This window comes from Adiantum capillus-veneris, chromosome 29 (assembly GCF_014529385.1).
Source record: "Adiantum capillus-veneris isolate H3 chromosome 29, ASM1452938v2, whole genome shotgun sequence".
Classification (NCBI taxonomy): domain Eukaryota; kingdom Viridiplantae; phylum Streptophyta; class Polypodiopsida; order Polypodiales; family Pteridaceae; genus Adiantum; species Adiantum capillus-veneris.
This window is the reverse complement of record NC_140959.1, coordinates 127,992,410-128,008,627: the sequence shown is the minus strand read 5'-3', so window position 1 is coordinate 128,008,627 and position 16,218 is coordinate 127,992,410. Positions and strand designations below refer to the sequence as shown.

The 16,218-nt window shown below is 42.7% G+C and overlaps 1 long non-coding RNA gene across 1 annotated transcript; it reads left to right on the top strand.

The window, feature by feature from the left end:
* The first annotated feature begins 6,351 nt into the window (after positions 1 to 6,351).
* Positions 6,352 to 10,025, top strand: LOC147419913 (uncharacterized). The gene is made up of 2 exons (XR_015187170.1): positions 6,352 to 7,897; positions 8,009 to 10,025. It is a non-coding gene; the product is annotated as an uncharacterized LOC147419913 (long non-coding RNA).
* Positions 10,026 to 16,218: the final 6,193 nt, after the last annotated feature.

Genomic DNA, 16,218 nt, shown 5'->3' with positions numbered 1-16,218 from the left:
AAGAAAAGCATGCCTTACCATTTCATAAGTCATAACTTGAGGAGGTTGGGCTGATTGTACCTCCTTTTCATAGCCTTCCAGCCATTCCCTAGCATCTCCCTTCAAACAGAAGTAGAAGATTCGTAGCACCAACGCTGGGTCTTGCTTGTCAAAAGAAGGCAAGCAAACTCCATTCTCTCAATGAAACCTTTGGAACTTTCATTTTATTTCCTACTAAACTCCGGAAAATTAAATGCCATGTTTTCTAAAACCTGTAAACTGAAGGTAACGTGAAGCGATTCCTCGGTGGCGGGCACCAAAACACTGTTGGGAAACAAGCAAACTGAAACACCTCTATAGCGATGTCACCCAAGAGCGTTTAAAGAGAACTACAAGAAACCAAAAGGTTTGAAAAATTCTTCTGAAACACCACAAGTCCAATAGGAGTAGACCCTTGGGAATTTACTAGCCGTCGCCCACCCAAGAGACTATGTTAGATAGGAGCCAAACCCTGCCAAAGCATAGATTTACAGCACACGTTGACCAATGCATATGAAGACAAGAGCCTCTCCTTTCACAATCAAATATCACAAACCCACAACTTCAACATAAATTCCACAATTCATAGATACATGCCCTCCGAATCTATCTACACACAATTTGCCATTAGGTTTCCATAGTCATAACCCTGCAGAGAACTAGTCGTAACCTGAAGAGCACAACTCCAATTGGGGTACTTTAAATCTTGGAAAACAGATTGAAAAATGATTGGCACAAAAGTTTAAGATGACCAGAATTGATTCCATATTCCTCCATGAGAAAAATTGACGCGAACAGAAAGTTGCCCAGCACGACTATACGTAGAGAAGGCTAGTCGGGGCAAAAAACTACATCCAAAAGCACTAAGGAGACACAACGAGATAAAACCTGAAAATTTATGAAATTTTTCTGAAATTTTTAAAGTTTGTACATGCGTTTTAGTTATATACAAGTCTCACTTAAAAAAACTCACTCACGGGCACTTATAGTAGCCCGACAGCTGCTGTCACTAGACTAGCGACTTGCAGTGCATGTACATGTGGCTGCTAAATCAAGCTAAAAATCCCACAAAAAGAAAGCCCACATGCCCTTTTGACATTGGGTGTCATGTCCGTATGTACAAATTTACAAAAAACAGGGTGTCAGAAATGCGCCCAACAACGTATGGGAGATGGAATTTCAGAATTTTTTGCAAGCACCATTGGTGTCAAACAAGGATGCCCACTTTTCCCAACCCTCTTTCGGCTTTCGATTTATGCTGATGATGTAGTGCTCTTGACACATACCTTAGACGATGCACAAAATCTTATGAGTGTCTTGGAACGCTTTTGCCTACATAACGGGCTGATCGTGAATGGTTCCAAAACCAAGTTTATACTTGTAAAGACCCTCAATGATGAAAATCCATGCATTGTATACAACAATGAGCAACTTGAAGTGGTAGATCACTTCAAGTACCTTGGCCTTGAGTTTCCATCCAATCATAAATGGAAGGATTGTGCAATGCGTAGCTTGGAATCCAGGAAGAGGGCTTATTATGCATTTGAGAACATGTGCAATGCTAGAGAGATTAAGCGTTGGGCTCTCAAAAAGTACCTCTTTGACACATTGGTGACATCAGTGCTTCTTTATGGAGTGGAGGTGTGGGGTGGAATCATCAGGAAGTCTATTTGGAAAGAGTTTTAGAATGTCCAAAAGTGTTTTCTCACCAACTTTCTCCAAGTCAAGACACAAACACCCTACATGCTCTTACTTCTTGAGTCCGGATCGCTTCTCATTGAGGTCTTGGGCATGCAAAGGGTTGTGGAGTACATGCTTAAGACACAACATAGCCCTTTCCATCGACTTCCTAGAATCGCATATGAAGCAAGCCAAAAAGTCCAAAAGACATGCAAGAGCAAAATACTAAGTTCGGGGTGGATGCTTGACATCGAGAAATGGTTTGGACGATGGGATGCATGTCACTTGGTCAAGGATGCGTCAATTGACCCCCAAGTTAATGAGGCCTTCTTACAACGCCAATGTATTATGGCTTGGGAGAAATCCCGAGGTTCTCGCTTCAGCCATTACACCACACACATTGCCCCAAACTACAAATCTCTCTTCTTCTCCAAATGAGGTAACCAAACCCCTCCCTACATCCTTGAGCCCATCCCGTTGAGTGCGATCTGCACCATTGCCTCCATTCGTCTTAGCTCCCATTCTCTATGCTGCAAGACAAGACATTGGGGCACTGGCAAGGAGTCTCATTGAATTTGCACCTTATGCCCTTGTCAAGTGCGAGAGAGTGAGTACCACACACTACTTGAGTGCTCCGATTTTGACCACATTAGGTCCTCTTTTCCCCACGTATTTAGTCATGCGCTCTCCCTACATACATTCCTCTCGCAACCACGATGTGGACTCTCCACTGCGACGCTCATTTCAACCATTTTTTAGCATTGAGAGTCACTTATGACCTCCACTCACATCACGTGACATGCTCATTTGGTCCCATAGGTCATATTTGACCTCCGAGGACGATAATAAAACTATCTATCTCTCTCTCTTTCTCTCTCTCTCTCTCTCTCTCTCTCTCTCTCTCTCTTCGCGTCACTAATTCATTAGTCTTGATTGGGAAATTCTAAGCACAAATATGGTGAGATTTTGCACTGCACCATTGAGACAAGCCTTAGATTTTACAATGATCTCCCCTTGAACTTGCGACTATCACGCCAGAAAATTCCCATACATACCTCTTGCTTGGTAGTATTTGATAAACCCGCCAACACCTTGTGCATTCAACTACGGAACATCATTGAACTCCACGGCTGTCACAATATTAACATCGAGATTGTTGTCCAGCCATTCTCAAAGCTTGCACTGATCACAGATAGGAGGAACTGAGAGTTTGTCATCTTTGTGAGGGGCAAGCAATAGCTATTTCCATTAATTTAAGGCATTAGCAGAGATCACCGTGGAGAGACTCTGTGTGTGTGTGTGTGTGTTCTATATTGTTACTGCAATGTCAACATTGCCATTGCATTCAACCCGATGAGTGGTAGAATAGATGGACATGTTTGGAGAGCCGTATGCAGAGATGAGGAAGGAACTATGAGGGGGCACAATGAAAGTGGAAGAAGCACTCTATCTTAGTGAGGGATCTGACACATATATTCAATCACCCGCATTGGCATTGACATTATATACTATGCAGCCCGACTAATCCATAATTCCCCCCCTTTTTTACACCTCTTCCTGCCTCTTGACAATGGATATCTGGCTGCGACAATCAAACAGGCAGATTGCAAGCCTTCTGTGCAATCAAGCACTAATAAAAATGTGAGCATTGAACTTTTGACTACTTATTCTTCACACAATCCATGAACTGTAAATCTATCGGGCCACTTTTTCTAACCGACAACCAAGTGTTGTTGACTTCTGAGAGAGAGAGAGAGAGAGAGAGAGAGAGAGAGAGAGATTTAAGAAGCTACTCTGCAAAGCTCTCTTTTATTTTTCCAAAATTGACTGGATCTCATACTTCTTAATTAAACTTGAGCTAGGTGATTGCATTTGGTATACATGTCAACTCAAGTAGTGCCAAGCATAATGTATGAAAGCAAAGGTGATTGATATTAGCTCAAAACACCCTACAGCTTCTTCGTTTTGCTTGTTGATGATACCCAATCTTTAAAAAAAGGGGGGGTTGGATCCCCCCCTTTTTTTTCTGGATAGGGTATTATTAGCTTCTTGTATAATGGCAAACATGCGTAAGAGTGGGGTTGTGCATGCACCACATGTGACATACAAGTCATCTAAGGTATTCCATCTTGGATTTTTATGCCCATATCAGTATCTTCCTTAATGCCACATGCCATCAAGATTCCAGCATTAGTATCTCCAAATGCAATAAACTCTCATGTGTGAGAACCTTAAATGGAAATATTTTTGTGCTATAGCTTATATTTGAAGCCAAAAAGGAGGGGCAAGAGCCCCATATTGCCTCGCATGCACATGTTTGAGAACCTCAAATGAAAATTGTCCCCTGGTGAAAGCATGTATTGGTGGTACCACTATTTCACTTTTTTGTGGTTGGCTTAGCAAAAAGTAGGACACGGTAAATTTTATGCAAATCTTATCAATTTTTTTCCAACATTGCAATATTGAATTCTCCTTGTCAAAAGATTTCCAACGATATACAACATGGTTGGTATGTTCATACGGGACACATGAAATTGGGATCCTTAAGTTGCTATTAAAGTAGTGTCCAAGACAACACTCTTTGGACCACTAATACATGCTTTGGCCCCCCCATGCTAGAGTTTGTGATTAGAAAGAAGAATGGAACCATGAGCCCCTTGATCATCCGCGTGCACCATGAGCCCCGTGATCATCCGCGTGCACGCGGATGATCAAGGGGCTCGTGGTCCCCTTCTTCTTTCCAATTGTGAGCTCTAGCAAGAAAGAACCTACACTCTTGGCTCATCTCATAAAGGTGATGTAAGTCAAGTCTAGGTGTTGTTTGCCCATATAAACAAAAAATGTAGGTCATGAATCACTAAAAAATGTTAATCTCTAGGCTCACAATAGAAGGCGGGGCAAGATCTTCCTGATCATTTGCGCTACACTTGGTAGGTGGGATGCGGCTCTTACAATGAGCAAAAAACGTAATGCAAGTGTGGAAAACATTAAAGGAGACAAGATGCCTCTACTCATACGCATGTACGCAGATGAGTGGAAGGCTCATGTCCCTCGTTGTTTCTTGCAATTTTATTTGGGTCATTTAAACTAAAAGTCCATGCAAGGCCATGATCGGAGCCACACTCCAATGAACTTGTAGAGAGGCAAAGCTAGAGGGGGGGTTGATGAAGCGTTTCCTTGACTAGTGATCGCAACCCATGAATGTAAATCGAACGAGATCAAGGATACAAAGTAGGTGAATGCATGCACTTGGTAGAGAGCACTCTATGTTGGAAAAAAAAAAGTGTTTGCACATCTAAATCTCTAAACCATGTGAAGGTCTTGCATAAGGTGGAAAATATTCAAGGTGCTTGCATCACGATGACAATGCATTCTTTGCCACAACCATAATGGGCATATCTAGAAGTCAATGTGCTCTAGGTGATTGTATTTGTCCTGGTTTCATGAGGATACCACATTTGGATGCAAATGCAACGACCTGTTCTTAGAATCGTTCCTCTGAATTTTTTGATCAACTCTCCAATTACCTTTGAGTGTAGCCTGACGGCGATTCAAGCTACCAATTGCTATGTGGTTATGATTTTAATTCAGCTTAAAACCTTGTGTATGCTACTAATAATTAGCCCACAAACCAACAAGGTTGCTCAAGCTTGCTTGAGATAATTAAAGATACAGTGGTGAGAGAGCATTGTTGCTTGATGGTCTACAAAAGTACTCTTGCAAGGAGATAGGGAACTTATGAATCTACGATGCTAGAGAATAAAGACGAAGTTAAACATATTTTACATGTGATATTCTTGATTTCTCTTGACTTTTCTATTCTCTAATAGTAGTTGAAATATGCTCTCTATGATAGCTACGTTGGTGCACCCAATCTGAGTCGACTCAGGGAAGTTCCAGTAGCAACGGTGTGGAAATCAGTCGCCTGATGGGGAAATGCTTGAGCAGGTGCTATATACAAAGAACAAAACATCTTGTCGTGAAGTGTATGCCAAAAGTGATAGTTAGCAGATCAAGCTCTTGATGCTCTCTACCATTCAAGCTTTATAGATACGTTTGAAGCCCTCGGTGGAAGAGTATGCCATATGGAAGAAATTAGTCAATCATTGCCCAATAGTGTTGGAGCTATGATGTGTATGCAGAGACATAATCCATTCTAATGAGCTTGAAGCTCTTTGGATACTTGGAAGGCTAGCAAACCTCTGTTTGGAGGCCATGTCGAGAAGTTGCGGTGCAAGGTTGTCGACACTCGTAACGGTGGTGCTTTTCTCAATGTGTGGAGCCTCAAAGTCGAAGGCATTTGGAGAAAGGAATTGAGTGGTGCCAAATTGGAGCTGTTTTGACATCGACTATCGAGCATAATCAAGGGTATGGGATCTGGAGTTATTTTTAATCGTCGTGGTACGTGAAGTCATTGGGAACGTGGGAAAGTAGGCCACACAGGGATTTGTTTGAATAAGCTAAAGCTAGAAGTTGTCTTAGGTTTTAAAAAAAACGAATTCTACTGCATGGTAAGGTTGCCAAACTGCGTGACGAGTGTAGTTCTTGCATGGAAGCGAGCCAAAAAGTGGCCAGTTGGATAGAGGTTGCGGACTTGGGCACCATATGGCAGTACAAAAGGGGCCAACACTGCAAAGGGCCACGGAAAAAAAGACTCAGAGTTGCAGAAGTGAAGGTGGCTTGAGAGCAAAAGGTGGCAGGGCGTTGCAGCTGCATGGCAAACAGGTCGGCCAGTTGTGTGGGGTACGATGCCATCTAGGGTGTGGACATATTAAAGGTTGCATGGCAATCTGAAGGGGGGACGCCAGTTGCAGAGGAGGTGACCACTAGGGATATCGCTAGTGGCCAAAGCAAGGAAGGCCGGGGGCTGACAGGTGATTGAGGGCCACAAGGTGGCACTGCTTACAAAGGAAGAAGGTTGCACCTGAGCAAGGGAGGCCGCCAGAGGTGGCAAGGATTGGAACAATAGAGAAAGGTTCGGGCTGGCCGAAGTGCAGGAAATTGGAGGCCGCCAAGGTGAAGAACGGGCGTTGGTTGCTACAGATTGAGAGGACTGAAGTTTGCAGATGCCACCAAGAACAAATGATGGCAGTGAGCAAAGGCGGCATGAGATGTGCAGGGCCGTGAGGAGGGACTTGAAGAGCCAAGAGGCCGCGGGTACCAACAGGGTGGTGCTACAAAGATTTGGACATCAAGGGAGGGTATAACTGAAGGGTCTGCCTCACATTGTTTTTGAAGAGTGGTACACACTAGGAAGAAGGGAAGGCTTGCCATGCTCATCAAGTTCGCGTAGAGCTAGGAGATACATCTTCATATTGTATACACCGTGGGAAGGATTTTCCAAGATATTTCCTTGCTGTACTGTTGGATTCATGTCATCCATATCTACTTGTGTATCGTGTGTCAGTATTCCTTGTGTGGGTATTGAGTGTGCAAGGTGGATGTCGGCTTGGCATAGATTGGGTGTATGCTAGAGATTTTTGCAAAGGTTTGAGGTTATTGATCAATTTTGAATGGCCTATATATAGAGAAAGGTGCATTGAAGGGTTAATGTTGAAGCCATGATGATATGCTTTGTGATTGGGTGTGTGTAGTGAAGGTTGGTCGGGACCCATCACAGACACCCGGTCACAGACAACAGTTGTTTACAAATCGGGAGTCTAGGTGTGTGTTTACTAGGGGATAGGGGTGTTGTGAAATCGCAGGGCTATATAGAGTCATTCAGATTGTGTGCTGGTGGTTTTCTCATTTCCCCCTTTCCATCTTGTGTGGCCCCACTAAGGATCCACTTATTGCTTCTTCCCGAAAATCAAGATGAAGCAGGAATTTGGTCCGGTGTTCAAAGGAGATGAAGATGCAGACGATTGGATTGCTGATTTTGAGCTATTCATGTTGAGAGTACTATGGATTCCATGTGATGAAGCAAAGCTCTAGACTCTACCTTTGGTGCTACGAGGTAAAGCAAAAGCTTGGTTCGATGGCTTAGAAGATGCACACGAGCGGAATTGAATTGGATTTCGCGAGCAATTTTTACAAAGGTATCGAAAGGTGGTGTCGGCCTCGGAAGCAGATGCAAAGATCAAAGGCTTGCAACAAAACGTAACTGCCAATTTCAATGCCTTTGTTGATAGATTTGAAGCTTATTGGGGGGATTTTGTGGCGGTTACCCAAGCACCCATCGAAGAAGATTTGGATACAGGTTTGCAAGGATCACATACAAAATTGGCTATGCAGTAGGTTGAGACAATTGGTAGGGTATTACTTCTCCACGCTATTGTATTGATAGATATTGATAGATATGTTGTTGCAGGTTGCTTTCCAAAGTGTAATATGCAGGTTTTAGTGCTCATATGATAAAGATGATGATATGGAGGGTTCTCGAGCAGGTGTCAGGATAGCTACTTATGGTTTAGGTGCTTCAAGTGATCGAAAGTATGCTAATGGTTGGCATGAACGATTATGGATACGTGGTGCTAGAGAATTATGCTATGAAGAGAAGTTAAAGTCATTTGTCTTTTGGCCTACAAGTGCAAAGAGAGGCTTCAATATGCATGCTTTACAGATGGATGGCCACGGCCAATGTTTTATTTTATCCAGGTGGAGTTTCCATCATGTGTAGGGGAGCCTATGGATTTCCATTTGATCCTGGAGTGTGATGCAGCAGATGCTCTTCTCTCTATCTCTACCCCATCTATATAGCCATTATATCCATTTTCTTATGCATTCTATGTAGCTATTTTATATCATTCTCTCTATACATACTTATTTTATCTAAATAATACTATGGTTGAGCAACATGAATGCTCAATGAGGGGGTGGGCAATGATGGTGCACCCAATCTATGTCAACCCATGGAAGTGCCAGTAGCAGCGATGTGGAAATCAGTCACCTCATGGGGAAATGCTTGAGCAGGTGCTAGATACAGAGAACAAAAGACCTTGTCGTGAAGTGTATGCCAAATGTGATAGTTAGCAGATCAAGCTCTTGATGCTCTCTACCATTCAAGCTTTATAGACTTGCATTTGAAGCCCTTGGTGGAAGAGTATGCCATATGGAAGCAATTAGTCAATCATTGCCCAATGGTGTTGGAGCTATGATGTGTATGCAGAGAGCTACTCCATTCTAACAAGCTTGAAGCTCTTTGGATACCAGGAAGGCTAGCAAACCTCTGATTGGAGGCCATGTCAAGAAGTTGTGGTGCAAGGTTGTCAACACTCGTAATGGTAGTGCTTTTCCCTAGTGTCGGGAGCCTTGAAGTAGAAGGCATTTGGAGAAAGGAATTGAAGGGTGCCTGATTGGAGTTGTTTTGACATCGACTATTGAGCATAATCAAGGGTAAGGGATCTGGAGTTAAATTTAATCGTCGCAGCAACTGAAGTCATCGAGAACGTGGGAAAGTATGCCACACGGATTTGTTTTAATAAGGTAAAGCTAGAAGTTGGCTTGGGGTTTTTAAAAAAACGAACTCTACTGCATGGTAAGGTTGCCAGACTGCCTGACGAGGCAGTTCTTGCATAGAAGCGAGCCAGAAAGTGGTCAGTTGGATAGAGGTTGTAGACTTGGGCACCATATGGCAGTAAAAAAGGGGCCAGTGCTGCAAAGGGCAGTGGCAAAAAAGACTCAGAGCTGCAGAAGTAAAGGCGGCCAGAGAGCAAAAGGTGGCACGGCGCTGCAATTGCATGGCAAGCAGGTTGGCCAGTTGTGTGGGGTAGGATTCCATCTAGGTTGTGAACATATTAAAGGCATCATGGTAATCTGAAGGGGGGACGCCAGTTGCAGAGGAGGGGACCACTAGCAATATCGCTAGTGGCCAAAGCAAGGAAGGTCGGGGGCTGACAGGTGATTGAGGGCCACAAGGTGGCGCTGCTTACAGTGGAGAAAGGCTGTACGTGAGCAAGGGAGGCCGCCAGAAGTGGCAAGGATTGGAACAATAGAGAAAGGTTCGAGCTGGCCAAAGTGCAGGAAATTGGAGGCCGCCAAGGTGAAGAACGGGCGTTGGTTGCTACAGATTGAGAGGACTAAAGTTTGCAGATGCCACCAAGAACAAAGGATGGAAGTGAGCAAAGGCGGCATGCGATGTGCAGGCCGTGAGGAGGGTCTTGAAGAGCCAAGAGGCCGCGGGTACCAACAGGGTGGCGCTACAAAGATTTGGAGATCAAGGGAGGGAGTATAACTAAAGGGTCTGCCTCAAATTGTTTTTGAAGGGTGGTACACACTAGGAAGAAGGGAAGGCTTGCCATGCTCATCAAGGTCACGTCGAGTTAGGAGATACATCTTCATATTGTATACACTTTCGGAAGGATTTTCCAGGATATTTCCTTGCTCTACTGTCGGATTCATGTCATCTTTATCTACTTGTGTATCGTGTGTCAGTATTCCTTGTGTGGGAATTGAGTATGCAAGGTGGGTGTCGATTGGGTGTATGCTAGAGATATTTGCAAAGGTCTGAGGTTATTGATCAATTTTGAATTGCCAATATATAGAGAAAGGTGCGTTGAAGGGTTAATGTTGAAGCCATGATGATATGCTTTGTGATTGGGTGTGTGTAGTTGGGGTTGGTCGAGACCGGGCACGGACAAGAGTTGTTTACACATTGGGAGTCTAGGTGTGTGTTTATTAGGGGATAGGGGTGTTGTGAAATCATTGGGCTATATAGAGGCATTCAGATTGTGTGCTGGTGGTTTTCTCATTCCCCCCTTTCCAATGTCATAATAACCAAGATCTTCCAACAATTGTTGATATAGATGAACTTCTATTCTGTAATATCACCATATTTTACATGTGATATTCTTGGTTTCTCTTTAATGTGCTATTACCTGATAGTAGTTGAAATATGCTCTCTATGATAGCTACGTCATAATAACCAAGATATTCCAAAAGTTGTTGATATAGATGACATTTTATTCTGTAATATCATCTATTGAATCAAAATAATTGCAAGATGTCCCTAATAAGGGAGGGGCTGTGGGTCTTGGGACTTTTCTATTTGCATAGAGTGTAGGTTCAAGGTCTCTCTACATCTAGTCTTTTGGAATGCATTTATTGAAGGATACGAGCTCAAAAAAAAGATAAGAGTAGACTTTTTGATTGCATATAACCATAGAGTAGGATTCTCTCTGGATCCAATCAACTATGCTTACATTCTCAACAACATGTGGCATTCTGCAAGAAGAGGATAAGAGAAAAATGAAATAGATAGTTATGTCCCTTTGAATTAGAAAATACCATGCTTGGCCTCTATCCCTTCATCTAACATCTATAAAATATTACCAAGGAAATCCTTCTTTGAGGCCAATTGCACACCAAGTTTTCTGTTGTTTAGTTGGGTTTGCTCATGTACTCCCCATCTATGAGAATTTGATTTTCTTGTTAGGATTGACCTATTGATGTCAGTTTTGGTAGGCCAATCAAAGCGGATGCCGGTGCAACTAGGAAAGGCAAGAACCTATACACTATTTATAGAGTATGATTTTCTCAAACAATCAATAGGATGCCTGCCACCAGGATAGGCAAGAACCTTTAGGTTGTTTACAAAGGATGATTTTTTGAACACTCGATATATTCATTTTTCTCAAAGGATTGTTTTCTATATATTGGAGATCACCTATAATATATGTACTTATCATGTGGGCTCAACGTAAATACGTACACATTTAATAAAGAGCACTACCTAATTTAATACAAGTTATTGAACTGAAATTTCTCTTGGTGCATTCAAACTTGGAAAGCTCATGGAAAATTTTAAACCAAGTTCTACTCCTAAGTAGGGATTCACAAGAGCAAACTAATATTTACATGACCCTTTTATATCCATTAGATGATTCATAGAGCACATGCAAATTTTAGGGCCTCACAAGAAAACATGATATAGGTGCAGCATTGCTTCTTGCAAAGAAAATTAAAAACTTCCTTGCAGAGCTTTCAGAGCCCGCCGCCTTGGCTTCAGGCTAGCCACCCTTGCTTTTGGCTCTTTCCACTCCCATGCACACTAGGTCCTTCCTCTCCTCTGCAGGTGGTGCGAGCAGTGTTGGGATAGCTCTCTCTCTCTCTCTCTCTCTCTCTCTCTTGTTGAGCTATATATAGAGACACTATATATAGCTCAACAAGACACTATATATAGCTCAACAAGACAGTATATATAGCTCAACATCTCTCTCTCTCTCTCTCTCTGGTTCTCCTCGGCTCTGTAGTGGTTCTCTTGCTTCTGGTGCCCCAACTTGCAACTCACTAAGGCCACCCCCTTGCCTTATACAGCACGCTCGCTGGCTTCTCTCTCTTGCTCAGCACCTGCAACACTTCCTTCTCTATGTGACCCTGCACCCTCCTTTATATAGGCTTCTGCAAGTGGGAGCCTTGAGAAGCCCCTAGCATGGCCTCCATGGTCAGCTTGGCACCACTTTCACACACACACACACACACACTGCCTCCTTTTCTTGTCGATGCCGGCCCACATGCATGCCATTCCCCTAAAGAGATTGTATACACATTAAAAAAAACAAACTAGTCCTTAAATAACGCTAAAAAAGGGCGAGTTCCCACCATTGCAATGAAAATCCTTGGTCGGCAGTTATGAAGTCAATAGGAGAAGCTTAGTAAATAGCCATAAAGAAATGTTGGTCCATAGTTGTCAACCAAGAGGGTGCTCCTAAGATGTGATTTAGCAGGGTTGCTAAGATTGGCCTTCCCATTCTAACCAACATACTATAACTATGAGTATTACTTTGTAGCTCCATGCCGGAGATGGCACCATTGTGAATGGGTGAAGAACTAAGGGGAGCATGGAATACTCCACCGCTTAATTTCTACTAAGCATAGATCAGGGAGCCTAAAGAAAACCAAATTTCACGATCTAATATTTTGCCAAAAACACCGTAACTAGACCATAGCTATACAATCCATTCCATCCTTCTTACGGATTATTCACAGCTTCAATCCTTGCTGTCTAATGTCAACCACATGAGAAAGCTATTTACATGTGCTATCACATCGTATATACAATATTCACAAACTATCCTGAAACTCATCATCTTTTGCCCACCCTCTAGGTTGAGCATATATGCTCAACTATAAGTGAGTTCATATCACGAACCAAGCCCCTTGAGACGCATAGATTAAGCCAGTAGCCGTTCATTCTAAAAGGGAGAGGTTCTCTTGTAAGCCTTTGTAATTGATAGGTGCCGTTTGGAAAGACTTGGGCAGCTTTGTAAGGTCTAAGCCATCTATCTATGAACTTCTTTTGGAATGTAAAATCAAGCCTTGAGTCATATTTTAAAACTAGGTCACCTTTAGCAATAGACTTTGTAGGTGAGGAGTAGTTGACCTTTTTGATTCTTTTCTTTGCTGCTTGAAGGTAGTGGTCAATAGCTTTTCTTTCTGCCCATCTGGAGTATTTCAAGGGTGTGGATCCTTTCTTCCATCCTTTGTTGATGAGAGCCCTGGAGTCAGTGTACAAGCCTTAAGGCATCAAGTTGCACCTAGATGGGTAGGACAACTTCCTTCCCATATACCAACTCAAAAGGAGTAAAATATACTGAGACGTTGAATGAGGTCCTATAAGCCCATAAGAACTTCTCCAAATGATTATCCCAGTTAGTTGGGTTCTCCCACACATACTTAGAGATCATTTTGACAAGCTACTCATTAACACTCTCTACCAAGCCATTACACTAGGGGTAGTAGGGGTAGATCCCAGTTCCACTTACTCTATTATAATTAACAACTTCAACCATTTATAGGCTACTTAAGGACCTCTCTTCTTAAGCAAGAAAAGAGAAACCAAATGCTCTGACACCAATGTAATGGAATTTGCCTATTCAATTTGAGAGTAGCAGAATTTAATGAGAGTACTTTCAAGAAATGATTTTGTGAGCATAGCGGGTAGACATAATTGAAGATAGCAACATAATTATAGCAATTAGTTAACTTGGCATGGACAATACTTTTTCAAGAGAGAGAATTTAGAGAACATGACAACAGTTGAGGACCGGATTTATGTGGAGCCGGCCCCCCCTCCAATAGCCATTTGTATTATGATTTCTCCCATAAAGAGAGACTTGTTACAATACATTCTTTGTGCTCCTTGTGACCTAGGTGAAGCAATGAAGATGGAAAGCTTCATGTATCACCATCATAGCATAACCTAAACTTGAAGAAATCTTTAACTATACCAAGCCTCAGTTCCAAGACCTCAAACACCTTCGAAGGTGGAGAGAGCTAGCAGGGAATGAGGGTAGGGAAGAGGAAGAAGAAACATTTCATACGAGAAAGAGCTAGTTCCTCATTTATCGTAACTCTTGTGCTAGCATACATAATAGCAAAGTAATGAAGAAGAAATAGATGGCAAGCTCAAGCATTGAATCATGGCTCTTGGATGGATTTGCACTCCATATCCAAGAGTGTTGGTGTAGGCTCTCAACCTCTACTTGCTTGGCGAAGGAGAGGGAGCTCTTGCACTTTGCATAGTACACAATGAGAGTGTTTGTGAGTGTGTGTGGGTGAGTATACCCCCTAAGCATCCCCCTAGCTTGCTTGGGTCGACCCCCCCTTGTAGCTCATGCTTGAAGCTCATTGGACCCCTCCAGGCCTAGCCAATCACAAGCAGGAGCCATTACAAGCAACATGGGTAACCTTGGGACAAGTGTCCCCCTTTCCCCTTTGAGAGAGAGGACTTGATAAATGCAAAAACAATTAGATAATTCAAGTAATTTATCATTGGACCCCTATGAAGCCTAGCCAATATGCTTCAAGCAACACATGAAGGTAACATGGTTAGGGACCTTACATGTTTCCTTGCTGCCTCTTCAAGCTGGGGCTTCCCTTGTGAGTGTGAGTGTGTGTTCTCTCTCTAATCCCTAGGAAAAGGGCTCGCCCCCCCTCTTGTAGGGATGCTTTTGACTTTAGGAGCTCAAGCACCTTAGTCATCAAGCATGACAAAGCACTTGGACTAGGGGGTATTCCCACAAGAATCTCAGGCAAGCATGTCAAGGCACCTCAATCACCTTAATCAAGCGGCAAGTCAAGCACCTCAAGCATGGAGTAAGTCAAGCACCTCAAGCACCTTAATCAAGCACCTCAAGCAAGACAAACACCTCAAGCACGACAAGCACCTCAAGCAGGACAAACACCTCGAGATTGGGCCGGGTTCCCACCCCAAGCTCAACCCTAGCTTACCTAAGGTCAAAGGACTTTTACACACATTATTGGAGGTCTTCAATGAAGCTAACCCTAAGGTCTTATGATCCATTGGTTAGCCTTGCTCTTGATAGACCATCTCCCATTTGGGCCCCTTTACTGTTGACCCCGTGTTGAGATAGATCTATAAGCACATATCTATATATTAACACTTGTTCCCATTTATTCTCCCACATTAAGTGATCAATTTAATATGAGAAAATCATTTGGGTTGGTTAGATATTAGATTTTATGACATTACCTCTCTCTTGAAATCATAGTCGTCCTCGACTATGAGGTTGAAGAGATAAAGCCTTAGTCATTAGTCAATCGTACTTAGCGGGTAGAGGATCCCTTTTTTACCCTACGACATCTTTCCAAGATGGATGACTAATCCATTTGGTGCTTGGGAGACATAGCTGCCGCAAGCATGTCTGCTCTTTAGTCCATTTCATTCTCCCAAAGTAGAGTGACAAATTCTACTTGGTGTTTGAGAGACGTCGTCATCACAAATATGATTCTAAGCATGCATACTAGTTAAATTTGTGCACAATTAAAAAGAGGATTAGTCTTATAAGACAAAAACATGAGTCATTTAAAAGAGAGTTGTACATTTGGTTACTCTAATGTAGCATTGTAAGCATTGACAAGGTTCATACTATCCTTAAGTTGTACTCCTTGCATCCATTTAGCATCTTGAAAAGGATAATTTTTGAACTTAATAAGATACCGTCGGATTATCTTACCATGTCGTAGTACCTTGTCTTCATGCCAAAGGACAGCTTCGGGTTGTAGCACCTCTTCTTGGTCTTCAATTTCGGGAGGGTCTTCAATAATTGGTTCAATTGGTGGCTCTCCTTTGTAGGGCTTAAGTAGGCTTACATGAAAGGCATTGTGTATAAGCCAATGGTTGGGCAACTTGAGTTGATAAGCCGTCTCATTGATAGGCTTCAAGATTTGGAAAGGACCATAGTATCTTTTTGCTAGTTTAGCATAATACTTTTGATGGCCCGTAGGATTTTTTGCCCGTCGTTTGCCTTAATCGAGCCTTAGGAAACTTGAGTAAGACCCAATCATTTTCGTTGAACATTAAGGCTCTTCTGTGCTTATCAGCAACAACTTTTTGCCTTTGTTGAGAGATGGCTATAGCCTCCCTAATCTTTTGAAAAGATTCTTGTAGGTCACGGCTATATTCATCGGCGGCGAAGATCTTTCCATGTACTTTGAGTAGCAAGGGACTTTTAGGTCTTCCCTCTATGATCTCGAAAGGTGCTTTCCCGGTAGAAGTATGGACAGTATTATTGTAGGCATACTCTAGTAGAGGTAAATACTTTTCCCATTGTGAGCGTT